At 39.9% G+C, this 18,169-nt stretch overlaps 1 long non-coding RNA gene and 1 pseudogene across 1 annotated transcript in view; one reads left to right on the top strand and one right to left on the bottom strand.

The window, feature by feature from the left end:
• Positions 1-238: 238 nt before the first annotated feature.
• Positions 239-17,010, top strand: LOC115130239 (myosin-7-like; annotated as a pseudogene).
• LOC135572174 (uncharacterized) overlaps positions 6,516-18,169 on the bottom strand; it is a 46,994-nt gene continuing 35,340 nt past the window's right edge. Inside the window, exon 3 of the long non-coding RNA XR_010464073.1 lies at positions 6,516-6,603. This is a non-coding gene — a long non-coding RNA (uncharacterized LOC135572174). The remainder of the gene's footprint in view (positions 6,604-18,169) is intronic.

An 18,169-nucleotide genomic window follows, 5' to 3' on the forward strand; every position in this document is an offset into this window, starting at 1 on the left:
AGATGACTACAGTGCCTGAAACCGCCCCCTGATCAAGTGGGCTTTCAATGCAGCCAATTTCTCCCCTCCTCTGTCCTCCCTGGAATAGCCTGTTGTTATAACGAGCCTGATAGGTCAAAGAGGTATACACCTCTAGCCCCAAATACAGATCTTTTGAAATAATCAGTCTAATTTATGTCATGACATGAACCATCTCCATATAGGGCTGAGTAACACTCTTTATAAAAAGTGTCGGAGACCAGGGGGAGACAGACCAGGGGGAGACACAAGGCACCGGACATCCTGAAGGTAAGCATATAGAGGCAGTCTGCTGAGGAGGGCAAAGATAATCATTACAGGACCTAACAATAGTCATAACCACACATAGCTGGTCAGTTGACTGATATTTGTCTTTGTATTTGTCTATTTCATTCTCAGTAGAGATCTTTTCCACCAAACGTATCCAAGGGGTGACCAACAACAGGTAAGAATCATAATCTTCTAAGGTTCTATAAGATGCCTCCTAGTGGTTTGTGTGAAGTCTTTAAATGTGTTTCATGAAAACTATAACAGCTTGACAAATTTGTATACTAATGCAAAAATAAAGATACAAATAATGTTATTTATTTGATGTATTCAATTTTCTTGTCTGTACTCATCAATCTAGTCAACTTGTTTATGTGGCATAATACATATTTCCTGTACAGTAATTACGTGTTGTCAGTGTCATCACTACACAGTGGACCTAGTCACTTTGATCTGCTCTGAATCTCACATGTTTTGGTTAATTTCCAATGTGCTGTTGGTTTACTGACTTTTGCATTGTTCAGATAAACACTTATTAATCTATGACTCTAAATCTGGTAGTTTACTGCTGTCCTGCCTCGACCTTCGTGTTTTTTTTAGGCTTATATTTTAAAGTTCTATTGGTCTGCCATGACCATTATGCCATGGCTGGTACAGTATACTACTCATATACAGTACAAAATGATTGACTCTCTAGATAAAGATGAGCAAAAATGACTGTATAAAATAAATCATTCAAATAATGAGCTATTTAGTATCCTAAATAAATTCGGGAAATTATAATATTTTATGCTAATACAATTGCTCAGAGAAATATATTTTGTTTAACAAGTAAAACAACTTTTCTCAAAAAGGAGTCGAAATTATTGACTCCCCTGTTTTCAATACCCCACCTTGTGAGAATAATGGGTCTGAGCCTTTTTGTCAAATATATCACGAGTTGGGACACATTGGGAAGGATCTTCCACCATTCCTCCATACAGAATCCTTCCAGATCCTTGATATCCTTCATCTGTGCTTATGGACTGCCCTCTTCAATTCAAACCACAGGTTTTCAATAGGTTTCAAGTCTGAAGACTGAGATGGCTATTGCAAAATGTTGATTTTGTGGCCAATTAACCATTTGTTTGTGGATGTTGATGTGAGCTTGGGTTATTGTCTTGTTGGAAGATCCACTTGCGATCAAGTTTCAGCCTCCTGCCAGAGGCAACCAGGTCTTTGCCTAAAATGTCCTTGTACTGGGTAAAGGTCATGATGCCATTGACCTTAACAAGGGCCACAGTGGCATTATCCTCATGTATTGAAAGGTATTGAAAACAGGGGTGTCAATCATTTTTACCCTGTACCTGTTAGAGAAAAAAATATTACTTAATAAAATCTCTTTCCCTGAGCAATTGTATTACAATTGTATTATAAAAAATCTATAATTTCCAAATGTTTTTGAGCATACAATATAGCTCAGTATCTGAATATTTAATTTCATACAGTCATTTTTGCTCATCTTTATCAAAGGTGTCAATAATATCGGACACCACTGTACATACAGTAATACTAATATCACATTATACAATTATACAATTTCCGGCTGAAAAAAACAATATGTGGAATAAGTCAAGGGATATGATTGCTTTCTGAAGGCACTGTATGTATTCAATGCTCTGTTCCTGCCTTCACAGGTTTAAGAATGGGGGACAGTTTGATGGCAGAGTTTGGCGCCGCAGCTTCCTTTCTGCGTAAGTCAGACAAGGAGCGTATGGAATGCCAGACTAGACCCTTTGACATAAAGAGAGAGTGCTATGTGCCTGACCCTGAGGTAGAATACGTCAAGGCCACAATCACCAGCAGAGATGGGGCTAAAGTCACCGCTGATACGGAGTTTGGAAAGGTAAATATTCTGTTGAAGAGCATTTCTAAAAGAATATGACCTGGAAAATGGATACCTAGAAAATCATAAGATAATTAATTTTCCTACTAGGATAACTCTATGCGCTTTATAGATTACTATAAGTATGATTCTCACAAGAGACAACAAAAAGAAGAATCCTAACTTGAGATCTTGAACATGTTTTATATAAATCAGGCATTACATGTAAATGGATGATTTGTGACAATTCAATGTTGTGTAATCTCAAATTAGGATGAGAACACCTCTGCACCTTAAAATTAAAATTAAACAAAACAATTTCATTTGCCTATCTTTCAGACTGTTACTGTGAAGGAGGACGACGTCCACCCCCAGAACCCGCCAAAGTTTGATAAAATTGAGGACATGGCGATGTTCACCTTCCTGCACGAGCCCGCTGTGCTGTTTAACCTCAAAGAGCGTTATGCAGCCTGGATGATCTACGTAAGTAATGACCTGTCTGCTAATATCTCCATTAAATCAATCATTCATTCAAATGAATTAAACTAAATATGCATCCCCTTGTCTTCCACAGACCTACTCAGGGCTGTTCTGTGTCACTGTCAACCCATACAAATGGCTGCCAGTGTACGATCAGTCTGTTGTCAATGCATACAGAGGCAAGAAGAGGACAGAAGCTCCTCCTCACATCTTCTCCATATCTGATAATGCTTACCAGTACATGTTGTCAGGTAAAATATAACTTTTCCTTTTCAAATATATAAATCAAATGATATTTGGATAATGTCACATTTACTGATAATTCTCTTTCAACAGACAGGGAAAATCAGTCTGTCCTTATCACGTAAGTACATCAACCAAAGGCTATATCCATTTGAGACTATTAGAAATTAAGAGAAATTCTGAGACATCAATATTTGTATTTTTAAATCCTAGTGGAGAATCCAGTGCTGGAAAGACTGTTAACACCAAGAGAGTCATCCAGTATTTCGCCAGCATTGCTGCTGTTAGTGGAAAGAAAAGTGCCGCGGAAGAAAAAAAGGTTAACACTATTCATTGTTATCGATCCTAAATTAAACATTCTTCATGGCTGGATGGGCATACAGTATGTTAACAAAATCCAATATATGTTCGTACAGTATTTATTTTAATGCTGCATTTTAACACTGTGTGGTTGTTGGGTTGTAGGGGACCCTGGAGGATCAAATCATCCAGGCCAATCCTGCTCTGGAGGCTTTTGGTAATGCCAAGACCATCAGGAATGACAACTCCTCACGATTCGTAAGTTTGGTCTTGTTTGTTTGTCAAATATCATTCAAATTTTATCCTCTTGATTTGAATTGTATAACCATTAGCTCATGACGTTAGTTAATCTTCCCTTTTGGGTCTGTCTGTGCACCAGACCTGGGTTAAAAAGTATTCGTTTTATTTCAAATACTTTCAGTGTTTGATTGAGAACCAGATAGGTGGAATTTAAACTTGTAGGACTATTCCATCAGTTCCATTACACCATGCAAACTCAATCATGCGCACTTAAGGTATTCAAAAATAAAACAAATACTACTTGAATCCAGCTCTCGTGTGCTCATTCATTTATGCTATTACAATAATTTACAGGGTAAATTCATCCGCATTCATTTTGGAGTCAGTGGGAAGCTTTCGTCTGCTGACATTGAGACTTGTGAGTACAACACTCAATTTGCCCAGGCTTGAACAGATCTCTTTGACAGGAAACACATTAATACCAAAAGCACTTTTCCATACTGATCAGATCTTCTGGAGAAGTCACGTGTCACTTTCCAGCTCAAGGCTGAGAGAGACTATCACATCTTCTACCAGATCCTGTCCCAAAAGAAACCAGAACTGCTGGGTGAGTATTGAATCATCAAACTGAGTAGGGTTGATGTCAATTCAGGATTAAACGGAAAATTTCTGATGAAATCCAATTAAATTCTTATGGTGCAGCGAGCCCAGAGAGTGTGCTACCCCGATCCCCCAGCGAAAAACACTCAGCACAATGTAGCGTGATTTATGTTGTGACTTTTCCTTTTTTCATAAGAAAGTTAAAATGATTTAAATTCCATGCAAGTACGCAACACTGAAATTGGATGCACAAAAATCAATCTCCAGCTGCAGTTTTTCGAAACTTGATTAGGACTAATTTGCCGTCCTGTCTATTTATAATATAACACAATGCCAATTTTAGAATTGACCCCAATCCTAATACTGAGTGTATCTTGTTTTGACCTATACCACAGCCCAAACACAAATTAAACTGTGCTGTTCAATTATTTTCAGAGATGCTACTCATCACCAGCAATCCCTATGACTATGCCTTCATCTCCCAAGGAGAGATTGCTGTAACTTCCATTAATGATGCAGATGAGCTAATGGCTACTGATGTGAGTAGAATATGTACATACTGTACATACGATCATTTCCCACTTGTATCCAACTCTTTCTCCAGTACAAAACAATGGCATTTTTGGAACTAGGATGCCTTTGATGTGCTGGGCTTCTCCCAAGAGGAGAAGAATGGCATTTATAAGCTGACTGGTGCCATCATGCACTACGGCAACATGAAGTTCAAGAATAAGCAGCGGGAGGAGCAAGCAGAGGCAGATGGCACTGAGGGTGAGTGCTGAGGATTTAAAACCTCTCAGTTCATTATAAAGTAGTATCTGAACATCAAAATGCAGTTAGTGTGCCTCTTCTAATCATACAACTTTGACATTCCAGATATTGACAAAGCTGCATATCTGATGGGCCTGAACTCTGCTGACCTAGTCAAGGGGCTGTGTCATCCAAGGGTCAAAGTAGGAAATGAGTGGGTCACCAAAGGTCAGAATGTCGACCAGGTGAGTCTCAAAATAGTTTTACATTTCAAGGAGCTAACACTTCTGTATAGGGTTGCTAATATTTTCCTACCTGTAATTCCCACGTTTATGTTGAGGCTATGTTTTAGTAATTTATTTTCTAAATATTTTGTAGGTGTACTACTCTATTGGTGCACTGTCAAAGAAAGTTTACGAGAACATGTTCCTCTGGATGGTGATAAGAATCAACCTTACTCTGGACACTAAGAACGCTCGCCAGCACTACATTGGTGTGCTGGACATTGCTGGCTTTGAGATCTTTGATGTGAGTGTTTGATGTAAATTTGATAAAAATGGAATCTAGAACATTACAGCTGACAAAATAAAGTAACTGTGAACTTCTATTTCAGTTCAACACCTTTGAGCAGCTGTGCATCAACTTCACTAATGAGAAGCTGCAGCAGTTCTTCAACCACCACATGTTTGTGCTGGAGCAGGAAGAGTATAAGAAAGAGGGCATCGTCTGGGAGTTCATTGACTTTGGCATGGACTTGGCTGCCTGCATTGACCTCATTGAAAGGGTTGGTATCTTCAGTTGTGCAGTAGTTTATATGATATGACCTGAGTAATCTTTGAGATTTCAAACATTACAAGGTACATCTTAATAAATGTCCTTCCATTACAAATTATTCTGATATTTATTCACTCTGCTTTTCCCTTAAAATTAATTAATTTTCATTCATTCCTTCCACTAGCCCATGGGTATCATGTCCATCCTTGAAGAGGAGTGCATGTTCCCCAAGGCCAGTGATTCTACATTCAAAGCTAAGCTGTATGACACCCATCTGGGCAAAAATGCATGTTTCCAGAAGCCTAGGATTGTTAAGGGTAGACCAGAGGCCCATTTCTCCTTGGTTCACTATGCTGGCATTGTTGACTACAACATTGGTAACTGGCTGGTGAAGAACAAGGACCCCTTGAATGAGACTGTGGTTGGACTGTTCCAGAAGTCAAGTCTTAAGTTCCTAGCCAACCTCTTTGTGAACTATTCTGGTGCAGAAGGAGGTACTATGTGTTTATATCTGCAAAGACTACAAACCACTAACATAATTACAAATATACAATATTGTGGTCATAATAGTATATTTAAATAATTATTTCATTATCATACAGCACCTGAAGAAAAAGCGGCTGGAGGAAAAAAGAAGAAAGGCTCTTCCTTCCAGACTGTGTCTGCATTGCACAGGGTAAATCTGAGCTTAACTCAATATATGTATGATGTTTTCACATGTCAGAATATTAACAAATGTATTATATTTGCGCTATATTTGAGATGCCAGTATGTTGTGGATTGGCATGTTAGCACATTAAATGCCATTGTGACCTGTAAGGTACTTGGAGACTCTTTCACTGATGGAAAATTCTACATTTGTCATACTGACAGGAGAACTTGGGTAAACTCATGACCAACTTGAGGTCTACTCACCCCCACTTTGTGCGTTGCATCATCCCCAACGAGACCAAGACTCCTGGGGCCATGGAGAATCCTCTGGTCATGCACCAGCTGCGCTGTAACGGTGTGCTGGAAGGCATCAGGATCTGCAGAAAGGGCTTCCCCAACAGAATCCTGTATGCTGACTTCAAACAAAGGTAAAAATAACCATTAATTTTCTTTCAAAAAAAAAAAAAATCGTTTAACTATTCAAATGTTTCCTTTTTTAAGATAATTTCTTTCTGATTTAAATTCAGATACCGCATCCTCAATCCAAATGCTATCCCTGAGGGTCAGTTCATGGACAACATGAAGGCAGCTGAAAAACTGTTGGGCTCTTTGGATATTGACCACACCCAGTACAGACTAGGACACACTAAGGTAAGTTCTCTAAATAGATGAAAAGCAATAAAAAAGCAACCTGTTGTACCAGGATGGGAAAATAGCAGCAATATTACCAATACACCACTATCATGGTAACCTGAGCAATGCCCTTTGAAATAAGTGCTGATATACCACTGATCATGCTTACCTCATGTCATCTGTGTCTAGGGAAAATGTGTCTAGTCTAGATAAAAACAGACTATACAAAACATTAAGAACAAATGGGTCAAGTCGAGGACCTGCTCTTTCCATGACAGACTGACCAGGTGAATCCCGGTGAAAGCTATGATCCCTTATTGATGTCACTTGTTAAATCCACTTTAATCAGTGCAGATAAAGGGGAGGAGACAGGTTAAAGGATGATTTTTAAGCTTTAAGAGAATTGAGACATGGATTGTGTACGTGTGCCATTCAGAGGGTGAATGGGAAAAACAAAAATGGAAGTGCCTTTGAATGGGGTATGATAGTAGGTGCTTGGCACACCAGTTTGTTTCAAGAACTACAACAGTGCTGGGTTTTTCATGGTTAACAGTTTCCCATGTGTATTAAGAATGTTCCACCACCCAAAGACATCTAGCCAATTTGACAGTCAACATGGGCCAGCATCCCTTTGGAAAGGGGGGGGTGCAAGTCATTATTATGAAGGTGTTCCTAATGTTTGTTATACTCAGTGTATCTTTGGTGTAGTGCCACCATGTGGTAGATCCAGATCTAAAGTAGCTACTTATAAGCAATTAAAAGCATTGTGGCCATACTGTTTTTGTACATGTTTTTAAAGACCTTGCCAAATTGTGTAACTCTTGGTCAGCATGCTGGGATTGAAGTTCTAAAATCCACAGAGTGGCTGGGGATCTGACTTCTCTGGACCCCTCTTCCCAGGTTAAAGGTCCCAAAGCTTCTGCGAATGTGTGGGATTCTCTACTCACGCACAGTCTCTGCTCTACTCGTAGAGAACAGGCTGCTCTGGTTTCTTGTTTAATAAAGTTAGATCAAAGCTGAATCAATGTCTGCAATATCCCAATGACAGTATTGTACATAACAGAACAGACTATAATAGCATTGTATAATGTTACTGTAAGAAAAAAACAGCACTTAATTTCTTATGAGATTTTAGGAGGATTGTGCGAATAGTTGCATTTTTGTCTCATGTGGCCAGAACTCAACAGTGCACGCCATTAAGCAAAATATGTACTTTAGTTGAAACAAAACACAGGTATGCCACAGGTTGTTAACACCATCTGCTATAAAACTCGCTCAATCTACACAACTAGATGATCTAAATGCATATTCCCATGAAACTGATTAAGATCAAATGAAAGGCATGCAGTTTTTGCAAAGACGTTTCACAGGTAAAACTTGAATAATTATCATTCACAATTGACAGTGAGAAATGTGAAGGGAGAGGGACAACAAAAATGTAGGCCTGAAGGTAAAGAAACAGAACATGATACTGATCTTTCAGGCGGGATCCAGGGAGGCAGGATGGTGGCAGGATGGGGGCCAAACGGGGCGTTACCTATGGATCCAAGCCGTGGCCAAATATAATTAGCTCATTACAGGGCCAAATTGTGGTCAATTTGTGTCATTTTTGTAAAAATTGGCATGAAATCAGCAATCTAAATAGAACTACCACGTTTTGTAAATCTGGGGATAACACATTCAAGGTATTTATGCTCAACTGGCATCAAAATACAATCCTGCCAAATACAAGACGATACAAGCACTACATTATGAACTTGTGTATCTTTAGGTGTTCTTCAAGGCTGGTCTCCTGGGTACTCTTGAGGAGATGAGAGACGATCGTCTCGCTCTTATCATCACTGGCTTCCAGGCCAGATCACGTGGTCTACTTGCCAGAATTGAGTTCCAGAAAATTGTTGACCGCAGGTTGGAATAAGAATAGATACAACTTCTGCAGACAATATGGTGGAGGAAGAAAAGGCTGTATAATTATATTCAATTTCACAGGGATGCCTTGCTTGTGATCCAATGGAACATTCGTGCCTTCATGGGTGTCAAGAATTGGCCCTGGATGAAGATGTACTTCAAGATCAAACCTCTGCTGAAGTCAGCAGAGACTGAGAAGGAGATGGCCAACATGAAGGAAGAATTCCTGAAGCTTAAAGAGGCTTATGCTAAAAGTGAAGCCCGTAAAAAGGAGCTGGAAGAGAAGATGGTGTCCCTTCTCCAAGAGAAGAACGACCTGCAGCTCACTGTCCAAACTGTGAGTAACTTTAACTGCACTACAGTTGTTGCATTCACATCCTTTGTCAAAATGGCCTTTGTCAAAATGAGCTTTTAGCTAACTAGAGAAATGGAAAAACAGAGAGAGGAGCCACATGATTTGCTAAATACAAACAATCAGTGGAGCATTTGTTGATTATTTGTACTGTCCAAATATTATGCCACCAAACAAACTTCAAATACTTCAAATACTTCTATATTGACACATTGACAGCAAGAAGACACTATTGGTGATGCTGAAGAGAGATGTGAAGGTCTGATCAAGAGCAAAATCCAGCTTGAGGCCAAAGCCAAAGAGCTGACAGAAAGACTGGAGGATGAGGAGGAGATGAATTCAGAGCTAACTGCTAAGAAGAGGAAGCTGGAGGATGAGTGCTCAGAACTCAAGAAGGACATTGATGATCTGGAGCTCACTCTGGCTAAAGTGGAGAAGGAAAAGCATGCCACAGAGAACAAGGTAATGGTTTATCTTTATTCTTGTGATGTTAAAATTCCAATTAAGTGGTTTGGATAAAAATGTAATGACACTGTTCTGTTTCCGAAGGTTAAAAACCTTACTGGACGAAATCATTGCCAAGCTGACCAAGGAGAAGAAGGCTCTGCAAGAGGCTCATCAACAAACGCTGGATGACCTGCAGAGTGAGGAGGACAAAGTCAACACGCTGACCAAGGCCAAAGCCAAACTGGAACAGCAAGTTGATGATGTGAGTATCAAATAGTAATTCACAAAAAGTACAACAAAATTAGTAATATCCTAAAAATACGCTACAGTAAATTGCTTACTATGAATGTTGTTTAATATATCCTTTATTAGCTTGAAGGGTCTCTGGAGCAAGAGAAGAAGGTGAGAATGGACCTTGAGAGAGCCAAGAGAAAGCTGGAAGGAGACTTGAAGTTGACCCAGGAGAGCCTAATGGACCTGGAGAATGACAAGCAGCAGATGGAGGAGAGAATGAAGAAGTAAGATCCCACAAAACCACAAAATATCATGAATAGTTATTTTACAGAAAGTGCTCAAATGTGTTATTTACTTATCAGGAAGGACTTTGAGATGAGCCAACTCAACAGCAAGATTGAGGATGAGCAGGCTTTTAGTGCCCAGCTTCAGAAGAAACTGAAGGAGCTGCAGGTATTTCAATGGCATTGTTGAAAAGGGAATCTTTCTGTTACATATGCTTATGTTCTCATCTTACCAGAACATTTGAAATCCTACCACTTCAGGCCCGCATTGAAGAATTAGAGGAAGAGCTGGAGGCTGAAAGAGCTGCCCGTGCCAAGGTGGAGAAACAGAGGGCAGACTTGTCCAGAGAGCTAGAAGAGATCAGTGAGAGGCTGGAGGAGGCTGGTGGAGCCACTGCTGCCCAGATTGAGATGAACAAGAAGAGGGAGGCTGAGTTCCAGAAGGTGCGCAGAGACCTTGAAGAGGCTACCCTGCAGCATGAGGCTACAGCTGCCACTCTGAGGAAGAAAAATGCTGACAGTGTAGCTGACCTGGGAGAGCAGATTGACAACCTTCAGAGAGTGAAGCAGAAGCTGGAGAAAGAGAAGAGTGAGCTCAGGCTGGAGCTGGATGATGTGGTCTCTAACATGGAGCAGATTGTCAAGGCTAAGGTCAGTGGATTCATAATAACAAAATACAATACCTTTCTGAGATCAGATAGATATAGCAAATGGAACTGCACATGCCATTAGGTTAGTAGATACAATCTTTGAAGGTTGTGCTGTGTTATCTAAAAAACTAATGTTTTCAGACAAACTTGGAGAAAATGTGCCGCACTCTAGAGGACCAGATGAGTGAATACAGGACGAAAGCTGAGGAAGGACAGCGATCCATCAATGATTTCACAATGCAGAAAGCAAAGCTTCAAACTGAGAATGGTATATTAACTAAAAACCTGGACATGCATATAAACAGACAAAATGAATTACCACAATTAGTAATATAATTTTTAATAATTTGAATATCATGAAAACAGGTGAATTTGCCAGACAGTTGGAGGAGAAGGACTCTCTGGTCTCTCAACTGACCAGAGGTAAACAGTCCAATGTTCAGCAGATTGAAGACCTCAAGAGACAACTGGAGGAGGAAGTCAAGGTATTTATACAAAGAATGCAGTGTCTCTTATCTAACTACATTCATCATCAGGCATAATTACAGATCCTTTTATAAATTTCCTTACCAGGCCAAGAACGCACTTGCCCATGCAGTGCAGTCTGCTCGCCATGACTCAGATCTGTTGAGGGAGCAGTATGAGGAGGAACAGGAGGCCAAGGCTGAGCTGCAGCGTGGCATGTCCAAGGCTAATGCTGAGGTGGCTCAGTGGAGAACCAAGTATGAAACTGATGCCATCCAGAAGACTGAAGAGCTTGAGGATGCAAAGTAAGGATGTTTTCTTACTTTTCAGGCTATTGAACCTTGGCTGAAAAAGCGATACACAAATCTACTGTACATGATCAATATATAATACATTGATTACGTGTTAAACAACCATTATACTGTACTTCCAGACAGAAAAAAGGCAGCTGAAATGTGTTTCTCAACTATGCCAATCTAGGAAGAAACTGGCTCAGCGTTTGCAGGATGCAGAGGAAGCTGTGGAAGCTGTAAATGCTAAATGTTCATCCCTAGAGAAGACTAAACACAGACTCCAGAATGAGATTGAAGATCTCATGGTGGATGTGGAGAGATCCAATGCAGCTGCTGCCTCTTTGGACAAGAAGCAAAGGAACTTTGACAAGGTAAGAAATAAACATATGGAATACACAAGTCCTATTAGGCTTCATTATTATACATGATAGGGGTAGCCTAGTGATTCGAGAAGTGGGCCAACACCATCAGACAAGAAAACCTGGTGCGGAGTTAGCCGGCAACCGGAGGGTCATCCTACATTTCTACACCGCCTGCCGTTGTGCCCTGGAGCAAGGTACTTAACCCCCAATAATTGCTCCAGGGGCACTGCACTGTGGCTGACCCATAGCTTCCAACGCCTGTGTGTCTCGGGGGGTTGCGTTTTGAGCACAAAGACACATTTCTATTCTTTGTAAGTTAATGGACAATAAGCACATCTCATCTTAATCATACACTGTATTCAAACTACCTAAAATACATGTATGATTTTCAGGTCCTAGCTGAGTGGAAGCAGAAGTTTGAGGAGTCTCAGACTGAGCTGGAGAGCTCCCAGAAAGAGGCTAGATCTCTCAGCACTGAGCTCTTCAAACTCAAGAACTCTTATGAGGAGTCTCTGGATCATCTGGAGACCATGAAGAGGGAGAATAAGAACCTCCAAGGTCAGAGCATAAGAATCATTGGGTTATATAACTTAGTCAATTGAAGATCGATATGCTATAGAGATCAGATAGAGATCAGATAGATATGCTATAGAGATCAGATCACACATTTTTTTTGATGTACAATTATATTTTCCACAGAGGAAATTTCTGACCTGACGGAGCAGCTTGGTGAGGGAGGAAAGAGCATCCATGAGCTGGAAAAGATCCGTAAACAGCTGGAGCAGGAGAAGGCTGAGATACAGTCTGCTCTAGAGGAAGCTGAGGTGAGATTAGAAAATATTTACTGGCAGTGAAAGTACCAGAACTACATTTTACAAACTATGGGTGGCTGTGTTCTCATAGGGCTCCCTAGAGCATGAGGAGGGCAAGATCATGAGAGCTCAGCTGGAGTTCAATCAGGTGAAAGCTGACATTGAACGGAAGCTGGTAGAGAAGGATGAGGAAATGGAGATGAATAAGAGGAACCAGCAGAGAGTTGTGGATACCCTGCAAAGCTCCCTGGAGTCAGAGACTCGCAGCAGGAATGAAGCTCTCAGGCTGAAGAAGAAGATGGAGGGAGATCTCAATGAGATGGAGATCCAGCTCAGCCAGGCAAACAGGCAGGCATCCGAGGCCCAGAAGCAACTTAAGGGTCTCCATTCCCATCTGAAGGTATTACTTCCACACCACTGAATTAAAAACATTGCTTGTGCATTCAGAAAAAGCCAAGCCACACTGTGTAACAAAATAAAACTAGTAAAATCATTGATTCTTTCTACAGGATTCTCAAATGCAGCTGGATGATGCTCTTCGTGTCAGTGATGACCTGAAGGAGAACATTGCCATTGTGGAGAGACGGAACAACCTGATTCAGGCTGAACTGGATGAGCTGAGAGCCCTGGTGGAGCAGACTGAGAGAGGCCGCAAACTGGCTGAGCAGGAACTGCTGGATGTTAGTGAGAGAGTTCAGCTGCTGCACTCACAGGTAAGACAGTAATATAGAACAATTAGGGTTCTCCTTAAATATCTGCTACTTGATGTACGTAGAGGTAATATACAAACAACATTTCAAATATATGCGTAGAACACCAGCTTACTGAGCCAGAAGAAGAAGCTAGAGGGCGACACATCCCAGCTTCAAAATGAAATGGAGGAGGCTGTGCAGGAGTGTAGAAATGCTGAGGAAAAAGCCAAGAAGGCCATTACTGATGCTGCCATGATGGCAGAAGAGCTGAAGAAGGAGCAGGACACCAGTGCTCACCTGGAGCGCATGAAAAAGAACATGGAGCAGACCATCAAGGACCTGCAGCACCGCCTGGATGAAGCTGAACAAATCGCCATGAAGGGTGGCAAGAAGCAGATCCAGAAGCTGGAGGCCAGAGTAAGTGTCTAAGCTACATTCTCTTCTATTAATTCAATGTCACATGTCATATCTCCAGTAATATTCCTAGCTGCAATATTAAAAGTAGTGGTAACTAACAAAGTAATGGGAAATGGTGCGTTAATATCTTTCTAGGTGAGAGAGCTAGAGACTGAAGTGGAACTGGAGCAAAAGAGGAGCAGTGATTCTGTAAAAGGAGTCCGTAAATACGAGAGACGCATCAAAGAACTCACCTACCAGGTACATCACAAAGTTCAAGTTGAAAGTGCACTATTAACATGTTCAGAATCAAATGTAAAATGTTTACTGTATTCAGTATTCAGTATGACAACAAGAAAAATCATTCTTTTTGGGTGCAGACTGAGGAAGACCGTAAGAATTTGAGCCGTCTGCTCTGGCCCCCCAATGGTGGAACAAACTCCCACACGACGCCAGGACAGCGGAGTCAATCACCACCTTCCGGAGACACCTGAAACCCCACCTCTTTAAGGAATACCTAGGATAGGATAAAGTAATCCTTCTCACCCCCCCCCCCTTAAAAGACCTAGATGCACTATTGTAAAGTGGCTGTTCCACTGGATGTCATAAGGTGAAAGCACCAATTTGTAAGTCGCTCTGGATAAGAGTGTCTGCTAAATGACTTAAATGTAAATGTAATGTAAATGTCTGCAGGACCTGGTGGACAAACTGCAGCTTAAGGTCAAATCCTACAAGAGAACTTCAGAGGAGGCTGTAAGTAGAAAACCTTCCATCGTCCAACTGATGCATCTCTAAGTCTCAAATTGTTGTGTTTGCTGGAAACTTAAATCATATTAAACATTTTTCACAGGAGGAACAAGCCAATGCCAATTTGGGCAAGTTCCGTAAGATTCAGCATGAACTGGATGAGGCAGAAGAGAGGGCTGATATTGCTGAGTCTCAGGTCAACAAGATGAGAGCCAAGAGTCGTGATGCCGGATCCAAGGTCAGTGAATTTGCTGTCAATGTACAGTGTTGTATAGGTTATAATTTTGCAGTTTCCCATGACAAAAGTCTCAACCTTAAATAGTTTTAACGTCTCGTATCTGAGATTCTATTTAATGGTCATTTCAATTCTCGATATTCACTCATTTATTCCTGACGAAAAAATAAGTAATAAATGCGTAAATTGTTACTAAGTAACTATACATACCTGTTGAAGTTCCCCATTGTAAAATATCAACCAGAAAACAGTGTTCTCATTATTTATCTATCCTCTCTGTCAGAAAGGAAAGGATGACGAGTGAGGCCAAGACTCCCAGGTCAGTTATTTCAATCAACATAATTACATTGGTTATAATTTGCAAACTCCCTTATACCATGTATGATGACAGACCCAACCTCAATTGTTTTGTAAGTTTAAAGGGTTGATTGCAACTAAGAAGCGGAACTTCTCAGGTACCACTGTGTTAGCACTGGTTTCATCAAAACGATACTTCGGGAGATTACACTGAGCTCTGTGATAACCGTGGCTGCAACGAAAGGAACTCCGGAATAAACTAGCAGACTAGCTGATATTATGATGTTACGGCACCAAGCCAGCTTGATACTAGACATCGGAAATGGTCATTGTCTGTGTTCACTACTCCCGCCCGAAAGAAGTAACATCAAGAACATCTAAATCTATATAGTAAAAAGTTCAACTGAGTATTGTCATATAACAACTAAACAAATATGATTAGACTAGAATATCCTGGTAGTACAAGGATTTTGTTATCATATTTAATTGCAGACAATTACTTATTATGCCAAATTATGCCTACACAGGGGCTACTCTTCTGCGAAAATAAAGTTAGTGAAGAACAACTTTTCATTAATCAAAACATTGTAAACGAAAGTGATATGGATTGCAGCAACACCTGTGACAGACAATCTACATATCAATATAAAATGAAGTACTTTGCATATTTAATTGATTAAAGGTAAAGGTCTCCATAAAAAAACACAACACTTAATAATAATGCTCATGTAGGCTTCATTAAATAATCCACAACAGCATTTTTGTCTATCATTACATTTTGGCTGTCATTTCTACTTTTTGTTGAAGATGTCATTTTCTGGCCATAGAATGCAAGGAAGACATCATTTCAAAGCTTAAAGAAAACAACAATGTTTTACTTCAAGCAACACATGCTACAGGTGTGGCTTTGTGAGTGCTTTTCTGGATCAGAAATTAAAGAAATTATACTGACATGACGTGAGACGACACTCATATATATGGGGATTAAACATTTATGTCAATAATGATCACTCATATGCAGATAATGAGATATGTGACTAGTTAGCTAGCTATAGCCAGTCAGTAAATTCCCAATAAATGTGATGAGGCTGTCATTCAAATAACTTATACTAGTTAGCTAACTAGCTAGCTACATTTTTGAGTTAATAAGAAATTGATGGATAACACAAGTCATGTATAATGAATGTTGGCTAGCTAATGCACTAAGCAGTATGATCGTTCCCCAAGAAGTAAACTAGCTAGTTCGCTAGAAAGTTAGCTAGCTAGACATCAATTGATGCTGCAGACAGCTAACTAGCTAGCTAACTAGCTAATAATCAAATTATGATATTTCTGGTGAAATGCTACAATATAGCTGGACCCGTTCTGCCAAATATTCTGTGAACACAAGGTTAGCTAGCTATTAAGCAAACAATAGCTAGCCCAAGTGTTGCTAGCTAGTAGCTAACTAGCCAAGTAACATTATACCCATGATATCTCCTGGTGAAATTTATAAGAAATTACTTTCCCTACCACGTTTCTTTCCAATTCAGAGATTGTTTCTTTAATATAGCACAATATGCCACAGAAAGCCGGCCAACTGACCTGATTAATGTAGCCCTGTAAGAAAAGATAAAGGTTCACTATTCAGTGTTATCACAATCTGCAAATAAATCAATAATCACGTATTGTCACTTACAATGTGATGGATTTATTGCAATATTTAGTGAAATCTTTAATTTACTAGTAGACACAGTTAGTGTTATTCATGATGTTTATAGTGTATTCTATTCACTCAAACAATGAGCCCCAAAGGTTCATATGTCTGACGATGCACAGAATATTGTAAGAATGTTTTTAGTGTTTACAGTAGTTTATTACATTTTTAACCTTCATCCATCTTGTGTTACAGAAAGGACATGATGAAGAGTGAAGCTCTCGGATGGACCTTTCTGAAAATCTCCTGACTGTAGTGCTTTAGTTGTTTCTCTATTCTCCATGTAACATGAGCAGAATAAAGAATAAAGTCAAGTTAAATAGCCCCTCTGTGTATTGCTTGATTCTATTCAGACAGGAAGTTTAGACTAGATTTTGGAAGAATGGAATTCACCATTATTTATTAAAGAAATGGAAACACTTACCCACACCCAAGAGTAATATCATATTTCTTTGGCCTAACATTAAGGATTTGTGTGGTTTCATGAATAATGTAACCATCAAACTACAGACTGGTACCATTTTGACCCTAGAGGCATACTGGATTCTTTTAAATCACAGCCTATAGGTGGTTTACTTGATTCTGCAAAATGTTCATGACAAGTTTTTTGAATGTTTTGCTAATTTATTAAAAATAAAGAACAGAAAAACCTTACTTACATACAGTTGAAGTCGGAAGTTTAAATACACATTAAAACTAGTTTTTCAACTACTCCACACATTTCTTGTAAACAAACTATAGTTTTGGCAAGTCGGTTAGGTCATCTACTTTGCGCATGACACAAGTAATTTTTCCAACAATTGTTTACAGACAGATTATTTCACTTATAATTCACTGTACCACAATTCCAGTGGGTCAGAAGTTTACATACACTAAGTTGACTGTGCCTTTAAACAGCTTGGAAAATTCCAGAAAATTATGTAATGGGTTTAGAACCTTCTGATAGGCTACTTGACATTATTTGAGTCAATTGGAGTTGTACCTGTGGATGTATTTCAAGGTCTACCTTCAAACTCTGTGCCTCTTTGCTTGACATCATGGGAAAATCAAAAGAAATCAGCCAAGACCCCAGAAAAAAAATTGTAGACCTCCACAAGTCTGGTTCATCCTTGGGAGCAGTTCATCTGTACAAACAATAGTATGCCAGTATAAACACCATGGGACCACGCAGCCGTTCTGTCTCGCGTTCTGTCTCCTAGAGATGAACGTACTTTGTTGTGAAAAGTGCAAATCAATCCCAGAACAGCAAAGGACCATGTGAATATGCTGGAGGAAACAGGTACAAAAGTATCTATATCCACAGTAAAACGAGTCCTATATCGACATAACCTGCAGTCTTGCAAGCCGCAGAACACCATCCCAACCGCGAAGCATGGTAGTGGCAGCATCATGTTGTGGGGGTGCTTTGCAGCACTGGTGCACTTCACAAAATAGACGGCATCATCAGAGACGCAGAAAAAATGAAAAGATGCTGGAGGA

The sequence above is a fragment of the Oncorhynchus nerka genome, linkage group LG6 (assembly GCF_034236695.1).
Source record: "Oncorhynchus nerka isolate Pitt River linkage group LG6, Oner_Uvic_2.0, whole genome shotgun sequence".
Taxonomy (NCBI): domain Eukaryota; kingdom Metazoa; phylum Chordata; class Actinopteri; order Salmoniformes; family Salmonidae; genus Oncorhynchus; species Oncorhynchus nerka.